The sequence below is a fragment of the Sinocyclocheilus grahami genome, unplaced genomic scaffold, assembly GCF_001515645.1.
Source record: "Sinocyclocheilus grahami isolate Dianchi unplaced genomic scaffold, SAMN03320097.WGS_v1.1 scaffold1062.1, whole genome shotgun sequence".
Classification (NCBI taxonomy): domain Eukaryota; kingdom Metazoa; phylum Chordata; class Actinopteri; order Cypriniformes; family Cyprinidae; genus Sinocyclocheilus; species Sinocyclocheilus grahami.
Window position 1 is genome coordinate 274852 of NW_015506241.1, and position 11211 is coordinate 286062.

An 11211-nucleotide genomic window follows, 5' to 3' on the forward strand; every position below is an offset into this window, starting at 1 on the left:
GCACAGATCGCTTTGCGGAGAGTGAAACTCTGAAGCGCTCAGTCAGAGTGTGTTCGGCGAGTGAAAATATATCTGAGCTAAACTTATACGTAGCCTCCAACTCACACTGGCGAGTAAAATCTGAGAATTTATTAGCAATTGGCTAATATTAGACATAATTTAGTCGCCCAGAGTGAAGATTTAGTCGCATATGCGTGTGATTTACTCGCACTGTAGAGGGTTGATTATATATATATATATATATATATTAAACATTTAAAAAGAATGAAATATTAAAACAATTTATATATATATATATATATATATATATATATATATATATATATGTTTTATATACATATGTATATATAATTTATACATGTATAATATGTAAATATTATAATATATTATAAAATTTTTACATATATAAAAATTATAAATAAAACCATACATATTTATACATATAATAATACAATTATATTTCCAGTATTTTTTTTATTTGTTTTATATTGCAAAAACCTATCTAAAAATATGTAATTTATCCAATATAACCTTAAAATACAACATTATATATTTATACACACACACACACACAAAAGTCACTGGTAATAAAGCTACAACATTTCCAATATTTTCTAATAACACAATATTCCACCCGAGCTTGTTGTTTGGGTTTGGTAACTCGCATATCTGCTGTTGCTTATGTATTTACAAAAATGCAATTTTCCTATTCAGCCTATGGTTTGTTAATAATTTAGCACCGGGCCCATGCAGTTCATAATCATATAAAAACCCTATATTAAAAAAGGGCATTTAAGGAAATTCATGCTGGCCTGAGCTGGTCTTTTCAACAAGGAAGGAAAAACAACAGCGTTCCCATGATACCACACCATGCTTTTAAGACATGCTGAAAATACTGTGTGAACCAGTTCTGCTTTTCTTTGAGTGTCTTTCACACTTGAGTCCAAGGAAAGCCACCGTAAAGCCTCGGATTAATGTCTGAAATAAAATATTGCAACCACCCCCTCTTTTGGCAACCGACTCAACTCCTCACAGACTTCTTGCCAGGCTGCCCCTCCTCCGTTCCGTCTTTTTCGCTCAGGTTGCCGTGACCTTGGTTTCCAGCTGTTTGGCAAATACCTGACCCTTCACTCATGCGTTTTTGGCTCCACCGGGACTCGTCTATTGCTTAATTAACAGCCTGGAGAGTTTCCCCCTCCTCAACATGCTAAGAAACCCCACAAACTTCGCCCGCACCGCCGCCACATGGAACCCCACATTATGAGAAGTGTAGTGTCAGTAATTAAAAGCAATCTCCATGTGAGGCAAGTGCTCTGTTTGAAGATTAAACAAGACATTACTCCGATCTGTAGAAATGAATTACACCCTTCAGTGCCCAACTGAACTCCTCGCTGGAATGGGGAAAAAACAGAAACAAAGGTGAAGGGAACGGCGATGTCACGCGCATCACAGGGCTCTATCATTTTGCACTTATCCGTTTGACTGAGATGGGTTCAAGCGTAAAATCTCTCCACGTGCAAAGATAAATAAAACACGCTTCAGTTCACCTGAGCTTATGAAATAATACCCCAACCCCGCCCCCCCCGTTAGTTAAACTGTGCTGGAAACATTTTGGCAGCCTTAATATAACATCAAACTGTCTGACAATCTGATTTTTATTCTAATAATAGGGAGGCCCAGACACAATCTGCGGACACATTTTGGTGCAGTTTTCATTTTTGAAGGAAATTATGGATTAGAAGTGTACCAATATGGAAATTCTTTTCACATTACAGCTGATAACCAATAATTGGCCAACATTATACATCTTAATTAAATAAATAAATACTGAAACAAATCATGTGTACGCTTCATGTCAATTTTGGCATCACAACATAATCATTCCTTTTGAAATACACCACTATTTCAATAGCAATAACAATTTTAAAAAGACAAAAACAATTAATTTTACAATTAAATTTGAACAATTAAAATTTAAAACATTTTTAACTTTTAAAAAGTCACTATTAGTTGATAACCGATATGATGCATCTCTACAATGAATACTAAACGTAGTAAAATGTATTAAAGCTGAGACCTACACTGGCTAGCCAACCCTCTACAGACACCTTGGCAATTGAATCGCCATTGGCTAGTAAATTTTTTTATTTACTCGCCAGACTAATTAGTCATTTTAACTGAAATTAGGACTGGTGGTGGTGCTTTTTTTGGTCATTCAGTATTCCTGTAAAAAAATTGGAAAAAACTAACAATAATACTGATAAGATAATAAATTCTACTAATAAGAACAATATAAAACACACCAAGGATTAAAGGCACAATATGTAATTTTTTGCCACTGGAGGGCGCATATTCAAAACAAACAAAGAAACAAAGGCGCCGTTAGATGACATTCAGAGTGTGGAATCATGGGAGTTGTCGTCTTCATCCCCACAGCCGACGCAATCCGATGGGACTCAGGCAGAAATCATTTTTCATGGATGAGCTAATGCATTAAAGATTTATTAACGTCGTAGTATGAAGCAGAGTGAGGCGGAAAGCCGTCGAAGCAAAACGAGGTTACTGAACGAGCGCGACACACGGCTCAAAAGTAGCAGAGCTTTTATTATGCTACAGTCGACAATAGCAATAGGCCTATAAAAGACAAAGCCAAAAAGGAATTCGCTTAGGCTAAAATGAAACTGAAGCCAGCGTTGGGTCTCTTATTCGACACAAAATCAAATGTTTCCATATTCGCGATGTATTTGAATGCCAAATTATTATCTATTATGTAGCCTACTTCACTCGTGTTTCAATATCCACGTAAAACAAAATGTTTTGCTTAACATCACGGCGGTGCGGTGATAACACTTAACGGCACAGATTTTACTACATTTTTTTTCCCATATGTTTGACTGACAGTATTTTATTATGATAATGAACAGACTGCATTGTCATGGTAGCAATTCTTAACTGAGTGCGCTCATGCGGCGCCGGCAAAATCACTTGAATTTTTTCCTTCTAACAGTGGAAGAAACTACTCCTTTTAATCCTAAAGATAATCAGAATTGTAAACGGTTTGCCTTTACCTTTTTTCTGCCGTCTGTTTCCTTTCGCGCAGCACAAAAATGAACCGAAACTCTGCGTAACAGGCTTGTTGCAGTTTTTCTTTCATTTTATTAATTTATTATTTAAGTGTATATGCCTATTTATTCATTATATAATCTAATTCAGGGGTGGCGAACGTCGGTCCTGGCGAGCCGCAGCCCTGCAGAGTTTTGCTTCAACCCTAATCAAACACACCTGAACAAGCTAATCAAGGTCTGAACGGTTACTAGGAAGCTACAGGCAGGTGAGTTTTAATTAGGGTTAGAGCTGAACTCTGCAGGGCTGCGGCTCTCCAGGACCGGAGTTCGCCACCGCTGATCTAATTCATCACAGGGTGCTGCGATTAATTAATCTAATTCATTCAGAAACGAATCACCGCCGTGTTGCTCGGAGACACACAGCAGTTCTGCTGTGGCTTTATTTAAAATATAACAATATTAATTTCAAATACAATTTTATATATTAATATTAACTTCTTATTTACTGAACTGTTGTATAAAATGACATTTAATCTCGTGATATTCGGGACAAAATCAGCATCGTGTGATAGCCTACTGCTCTCGCTGCTCGTGTGATGTCGTTTATCATGAGATAAATATGAGCCAAAAACTCATACAGGGGTATTTTTTATATATTCTGCATGCTATGTAAAACTCTCTTGCTCGCTCTCACTTTGCGCGTGTGAGAGAAAGCGACGGCGAGTCATGCACCTTCACACTAGAGTTTACGGTATGCCAAATACACAAACACAGGTGCGCTGCGCATCCATTCAGATGAACTGAAAAATAGCACAGATCACTTGACGGAGAGTTATCCGCTTGATTTGAACATGGTAAAATGTATTAAAGCTGAGACCTACACTCTTGTTGGTAGCTAAAAGCATTTTTAATAACAAGAATAGCTTAAAACAATATTAATACAAAATTAATAAATGACGGGGGGGGAAATTTAATAATCAGTCTATAACCAATATGGTGCTGATATGTGCATCCCTACAATTAATTTGTAGTAAAAATTTATTAAACCTGAGCACTACTTTCTTATTGGCACTATGAAATTATCCAAAATATTTAATACTTCAATGCACAAGGGGATCTAGATCTGAATGACGGGCGTCAAAGTCTGTGAAAATCTGTAGGGCTTTCTGCACAGTTCTGCAACCTCATTTAAGTTTTGAACTCTTGATTTACGCCACTCAACCAAAGTTTCAAACACAGAAAGTAACAGCTCGTGCCTGAAAACTTGCCGTCTAATCTAACAAAAGGCCTTGTTTGGAATTGGTGCCGATCAAGTGGAAGCCGACTGGATTTTCCACTATAATAGTCAAGGACCTGGCAGTTTCCCAGAATGAGGCAAGTCTTAGACTAATTAAGGCTGTCAATGGAGGCTCTCCTTTTATTCACGATCCGGGTTTAATCCCCGCTTGCCCCATTTGCTCCAGAGGGAGCGCCCGCCTGGGTTCAGGCCAAATCTCTATCCATACAGTAGAGCATTTCTGTGAGTTTGACACGGATGCCATCGCTCTGTCTTGAGGGGGAAAGCACTGGCTGTAATGTTACTCCACAGTTTCAGCCCGTGCTGATAGCATGTTATGCTTGTAAAGAGACTCTTTGAAGCAAAAGCCGGAGATCTTGTTCTCCTGCGGGTGAAGGTTTTGTGTGCATGTGCAAGAGTCCCTCCCACACATTCCAGTGTCTTATTTTCCCTAGAACACTGACTTTTTTTTTTACCCAGAATCCATCTGCGTGACCAGAACGAAGCTGAGGAAATTGTTTTGTGCCCATCAGCAGATGGTATGAAAAAGAGAGGAGGTGAAAGAACAAGAACGGGGAAGAATACTTTCTTGGTGTAGTCAGTGTACAGAGGTGTATGGCGCTGGAGCGACGATAAGGCCGTATGCTGCATAAAGATCCCCAGACGGCACAGATCTGTGGCCAGCTGTTGATTAGCAAGCATGAGAATGAATGCGATCTCACCTTATGCCCATCATTTCCCATGACGCTGTTGTAATCTGATGTAACTCAGCCCTTAGCGGGATTGGGGGACTTAAAACTACTCACTTTACTTCACATGTCATCAAGATGGCATAATAGCCAGATTAAACCAAAGATGAGACCTTTTAGGACTGACTCGCATGCCTAAAGACAATGAGCTGCTGACAACGTAAAGTGAAAATTAAAAACTGATTAAAAACTACTATTATGGTTGACACCTATAAACCAATAATTATTTGCATGCTATAAATCTATTCTACTTTGTTTAAAAAAATAATTACACAGAAATATACATAAATACTCATTTTACACATAAAAATTTGTTTTGAAATCTGCTATAAAAATAATGATTACAATTAATAAATGTTAAAATAGCTTGTATGCTGCATCAAAATATGCTGCAGAAATATTACAAAAATTAAATAAAATAAACTGATTTTTAATAACATTTTATATTATTTGGTTTAAATAAATTAAAAACATAACACTATAACTAGCACTCCAACATTATAAAGTATGATATGAAAATTACACTATAATTATAACTACACTATTACTTTATAAATTATGATATTAAAATTGTTCTGAAATCTGCTTTAAAAATAATGGCAGATACCAATAAATAAATAAATAAAATGTTAAAAATGTTATATATTGTGAAATGTGCTATAGAAACATTAGACAAAAAAAGTAAAAATATACAGAATTATTTTGTATTATTTTAAATTTTGTAAATAAATTTTTTTTTAAACAAAATACTAACTGGCATCCCAACATTATTAAGTACAATATGAAAAATGGATACTCATTTTTAGATATTAAATATTAAATTTAGCAATGTTATTAAATTATTTGTAATTTTAACAAGTAAAAATTGAGGAAATAAGCATTCACAATTAAACATAAAATATCTATACTGAAATAAAAAAAAACAATATTTGCCGATAACCGATATGGTACCGATATATTGTGCATTCCTAATCAAACATATTGCATGTATAATAGAAACAGGACTCTATGGAATCCATTTTATTTTTTCTCAAAGTCCATGTTTTCTATTATAATTGTTCCATTTTAATAGTTTGATTAAATTTCAATTAACAAAATGGAATTTAATTTAATCATTTATAAAATGAAATTAACAATAATAATGCCCTACTAGTGTCTTTATTTATTTATTTGGTGTTGTCTATTTTAATTTTTCTGGATTCTGTGTTTTTGTGATTTAATGACTTTAAAAAAACGAACAAAAAAAAAACACCTTGGTAAATCACACATAAATGTGGAGTGGGAGTGTCCAATGAGATTTAGCTGTGGGCAAAACAAAACATTCAGGTTTACACTTAACAACATGTCTGTCACTTGCAGCAGTTGGTCAGAAAACCTGAAAGAGTCACAATTTATTCCATCACATCTACTTTACCTATTTATTAGAGCATGCACTGTTAAATTGAAAACTATGAGAAGAATCTAAAGTAGAGGCTTCAATGTCACTCTCCGGACTGAAACATCAGGACTGGGTTAAGAAACACTTGCCAAACTTTTTCATAATATCCGTGCAAGAAGGCCATTTCAGAGCAGCCAGACTCAACACACCGGTACAAGAAAAAGCATCCAACTTTTCCAAGAATCTCCAATATCAACATGCATTACTTTAAGTGCAGAGCAGCCTGACATGTTGAAGGCAACAAAAATGACCAAAGACGTCCAGACTCAAGCTGGCAACATGACCACATGCTTAAAAGGCCTTTAATCGGCCAAACCACAGGGAGAAAAAAGAAGTACATTGCCATTTCTTCTTTGGCAAACTATTCTGAATAATTAGTTGTTGATGGAAAACCAGGCCCCTCAGAAAAAATGAAGTCACGGGTGCCACCGCACAAGAAAAAGGTGAATGTATGACATTAAACATCACCATCCTGTTTTCCTCCAGGCTAACATCAGACAAATGCTACTTCTTTATTTAGCTTTTGATAAACACAAGTGCTCCGGCCAAGTGCTTTCCCTGACAGCCCTGCAGGTGATTGCGGGTAACTGATGATTTCTGAGCGTAAAACACAGGGACATTCGGAAGGTGAATGAAATCATTCAGCTCCGTGCGGAGAGAACATTCATCACGCATTTCGCAGCTCAGATAAGGGACAGTCGCTCTATTCTAAATGCTCGCAGGACGGCAGATAAGCCTGAGAGCTGTAGGCAGGAGCAGGACCTGATTTCATGCCGGCTACGTGGAGTGTGTGTGCAGATGGTGTGTATTTATAAAAACGCTGCCTTTCGCTGTTGGGGTTGTTCTTTTCACCACACCGCACCCACCCTCGGCCCCCGTTGCCCCCACATGGAGAACGATCCCGGCTAATCTGGCACGTTTGTTTAAAGCATTTAATGAGGATAATCCCCCAGGATGTCTCCTCCCTTTCACTGCATAGAAATGCAGAAGAGCCCAATAAAGACGCAATTTAGAGGCAGAACAAGGCGGTACAATGTGAGAGACGCCCAACTTCAGAGCCCCGGCTGAAAGGAGCCAGTGTACTGAGACAAGCAGCAGGGTTTACACCGTTAAAGACACAGAAAGAGCTCATCCGGACCTGTTGTACTCTGTACTCAAGCGCACATGCGATGCAAGTGAATACAGTCGCTCTATTCTAAATGCTCGCAGGACGGCAGATAAGCCTGAGAGCTGTAGGCAGGAGCAGGACCTGATTTCATGCCGGCTACGTGGAGTGTGTGTGCAGATGGTGTGTATTTATAAAAACGCTGCCTTTCGCTGTTGGGGTTGTTCTTTTCACCACACCGCAATAGAGCCCAATAAAGACGCAATTTAGAGGCAGAACAAGGCGGTACAATGTGAGAGACGCCCAACTTCAGAGCCCCGGCTGAAAGGAGCCAGTGTACTGAGACAAGCAGCAGGGTTTACACCGTTAAAGACACAGAAAGAGCTCATCCGGACCTGTTGTACTCTGTACTCAAGCGCACATGCGATGCAAGTGAATAATGTGGGGAAAAGCAGAGAAAACGGAGTCCCCTGATGTTCGACAAGCACAGTTTAACCTGATACAAACAGAACAGACAACTAGTGGTTGTGAAACACAACACTCTGGACTTAGAAGAGCAGCACAAAGACAAAGAAACACTATTAGCCAGATCCAACCCATTAAAAATCCATCATGTCCATTAAGACAAATCAAGGTCATAACTAGTAGTCTACACATATGGGATTATAAATAATTAAATTAAATGGCAATTGAGACACAAAAAATGCTTCATTTGGCATAATGTTTGACTAAATTTCACTACAAATATTTGGGAAAAAGACTAGCTAAGTAGGCTGTTTTGGAAGTACATAACTTACCTCAAAACAGCTGCCAATTTATCACCATGGTATTCGGGACAAACAAGAATCGGACATATAGGCCTACTCGTCAACCATCAAGAAAGACCGACTTTATAGTTAATATTACCACTAAATTTGAAACGGTTACTTAAAGGCAAAAACTATAAATTGTTGGCGGCAACAATGGAACAGTTACTCACCACTACTGGAATAGTGACTGGAGTAGCAAAAAGACTAAATGATAGTCATTATTATTGCAGGAATACAAACTAGCAGTGTGCGATTAATGTGGGTTTGGGTTCTGAACACCTCAAAATAAGTCAAAACAAATGGTTGACGGTCTTAAAAAAATATAAGTACATGTACGTTTTAACAGCTTTTGTAAACGTTTCAGGAACCATAAGAGTAAGAGTAGTCCAACTTAGTGCTGGGCGGTATACCGGTTCATACCGAATACCGGTTTTTATTTTTGTTATGATATGAATTTTGAAAATACCGCAATACCGGTATATGTCACTTAAACAACGTTCGGAACGCGACACTGTTTGAAAGGGGTCCCTTTTCACTGTTGCACTGTGGTGAGGGCACAGCTGTATGTGTTACTAAGCGTGAAAGTTCAGAAACTGAAGCTGTAGAACTAATAGAACGTGATGACACAGAAGAACTCATCCACAATATCCACACTGACCGCCACAAATATCCAGCGCCCGCTGCCATCAGCTCCCGCGTCTCACACACACCAGCGCGACTTTAGCACTAGATTTAGCAACTTTCAGACCCTTTTAGCAGATTTTTTCCATAGAATATTCATACTGACAAACCTAGCGACTTTTTTGGATAAACCTTAGCTATGGTTCAGTTGGAAGATTTCGCCAGTGCTGTCCCGCGAACGCGAGGTCTGACTTTCCTGGAGAAGTGTCGCCTCTCTCGGCGTCTGTTCTGTGCAGTGAGCGGCAGAGAAGCACCGCAGCCGACTCGTCGATAAATGAGAACAAAACAGCGGTTCCTAGCACCTGTCACTTACTGATTGTTTGGAATTATAAATATGAGCGTAGTTCGTCTGTTAATATCACATGCACTTTTTTGTTTGTTGTTTTTTTTTAGTTTGTTACTCAGACGCAGGCAGTGCGCTGCACGAGACAAAAAAGTAATATAGCCGCTCTTTAGTGTAGATGCATGTTGATTTTATCAGACGATGCCGCGATTATAAATGAGAGTGACTCCTGGTTAACATGTATTAAAAGGGGACGTATTTAGTCACTATTTATTGTGGTATTTTTATTGTGGTAGGTTGACAATATTCACTCATCGTGACAGTAAAATAGGGCATTCTAAGCCAATATACTGCAGTATTACCTCTCTCAATCAGAAGAAAATATGGTTAACACTCGGTCATGCATGAAAAAAAAATACCGTCTTGTACCGTGAAACCGGTATAATTTTGAAAAATACCGTGATATAAATTTTTGGTCATACCGCCCAGCACTAATCCAACTTAACTTACTATGAATACACAGGCTACTAACTGGGCGCAAATATTGGTAGTTTGGGTTGTCTGCACCCCTCAAAATAAGTCAAAACAAAAGTTAGGTGTCTTAAAACTAAGTATTCATTTTTCATACAAGTATATATAGGTTTAAATAACATTTCAGTAACACAAATAATAAGATTAGCCTGCAAGTTAGTCAGGGTGCAAAAACGGATGCCCGTTGCTTACACTTGACGTTCCTATTGCAACAATACGCCGCTCGAGCACTTTCCGTTATCATTATCGGACAGTATAGTATTAAGTACTAGTCTAGCACTTAAGTACTAGTCATTGCTAATCAGTTTAACATAGATTTACAAACACAAAACGTCTTCAAGATAGCTGACGGTTAGTGCCAGGGGCGCCACAAGACATTGGCGTTATTGCGCGAGACGAACCTCAACCGATTGAGTCCCGAAAACGGTAGACCCTCCTAAAAGTCACTCACTAGTTCGTACACTGCATACTAAAGTCTGTTGAATACTTACTAGTGAAATTATAAAACATTACCTACTAATATTAAATAAAAGTAAGCTACTAGGACATAAATAACAATAAGTTTCAAGCAACGAATGTTAAAACGGCTACCGACAAGTTACACATGAGCCCAGTCGGTACATCATCTCACATGCAACATGCGTCTCAGTCCGGGATACGCGTCCCGTCTGAAACCGAACACAACCGCGAACTGCTGGAAGGTACAACGCACAATATTCCACGTCAAACACATAAACACAGACTCTCACCTTGGCGGCGGTTGCAGCGTCCAGACCACGGAGTCCCTTTAGACTGAGAGGAATAGATTCCCGGTGCACGGAAAGTTCACATGTCACTCACGCGCGGAGCGACAAGAGATCTGCGGTTCCGAGATTCCCGTTACCGACTAACACACTGAACGCTAGCTCCACGCCCAGGTATCTGATCACATGATGCATCCAGGTGTGGCTGGAACACACACGTACATCTACACACACCTGGAGGTCTGATCGCGCTCGCCTCCTCCTGCCCGGTTACTCGCGCACGGAGGAACGGAGCTGATGTGTGTGTGTGTCTCCTCCCCTTCCCAGCGCTGAGAGCTTTAAACCACAGAACCAGCGAAGACCTGATGGAGGACAGAGCTCGAGCTTAAAGTGCTTTTAATCTAGTGTAGATAAGTGAAAAGATCATATCTTCCAAATTCAATGATTACTTTTAAAGCTAGTCTGGCACTTATAAAAGTACCATGGTATTACTATGTTTGTTTGTTTTTTGCCATGGCATCATACTATGTT

At 38.7% G+C, this 11211-nt stretch overlaps 1 protein-coding gene across 1 annotated transcript in view; it reads right to left on the reverse strand.

The window, feature by feature from the left end:
- LOC107566236 (plexin-B2-like) overlaps positions 1-10976 on the reverse strand; it is a 192573-nt gene extending 181597 nt beyond the window's left edge. The window contains exon 1 of the mRNA XM_016251624.1: positions 10687-10976. The gene's annotated coding sequence lies outside the window, so the exon portion shown is untranslated. The remainder of the gene's footprint in view (positions 1-10686) is intronic.
- Between the last annotated feature and the right edge of the window lie 235 nt (positions 10977-11211).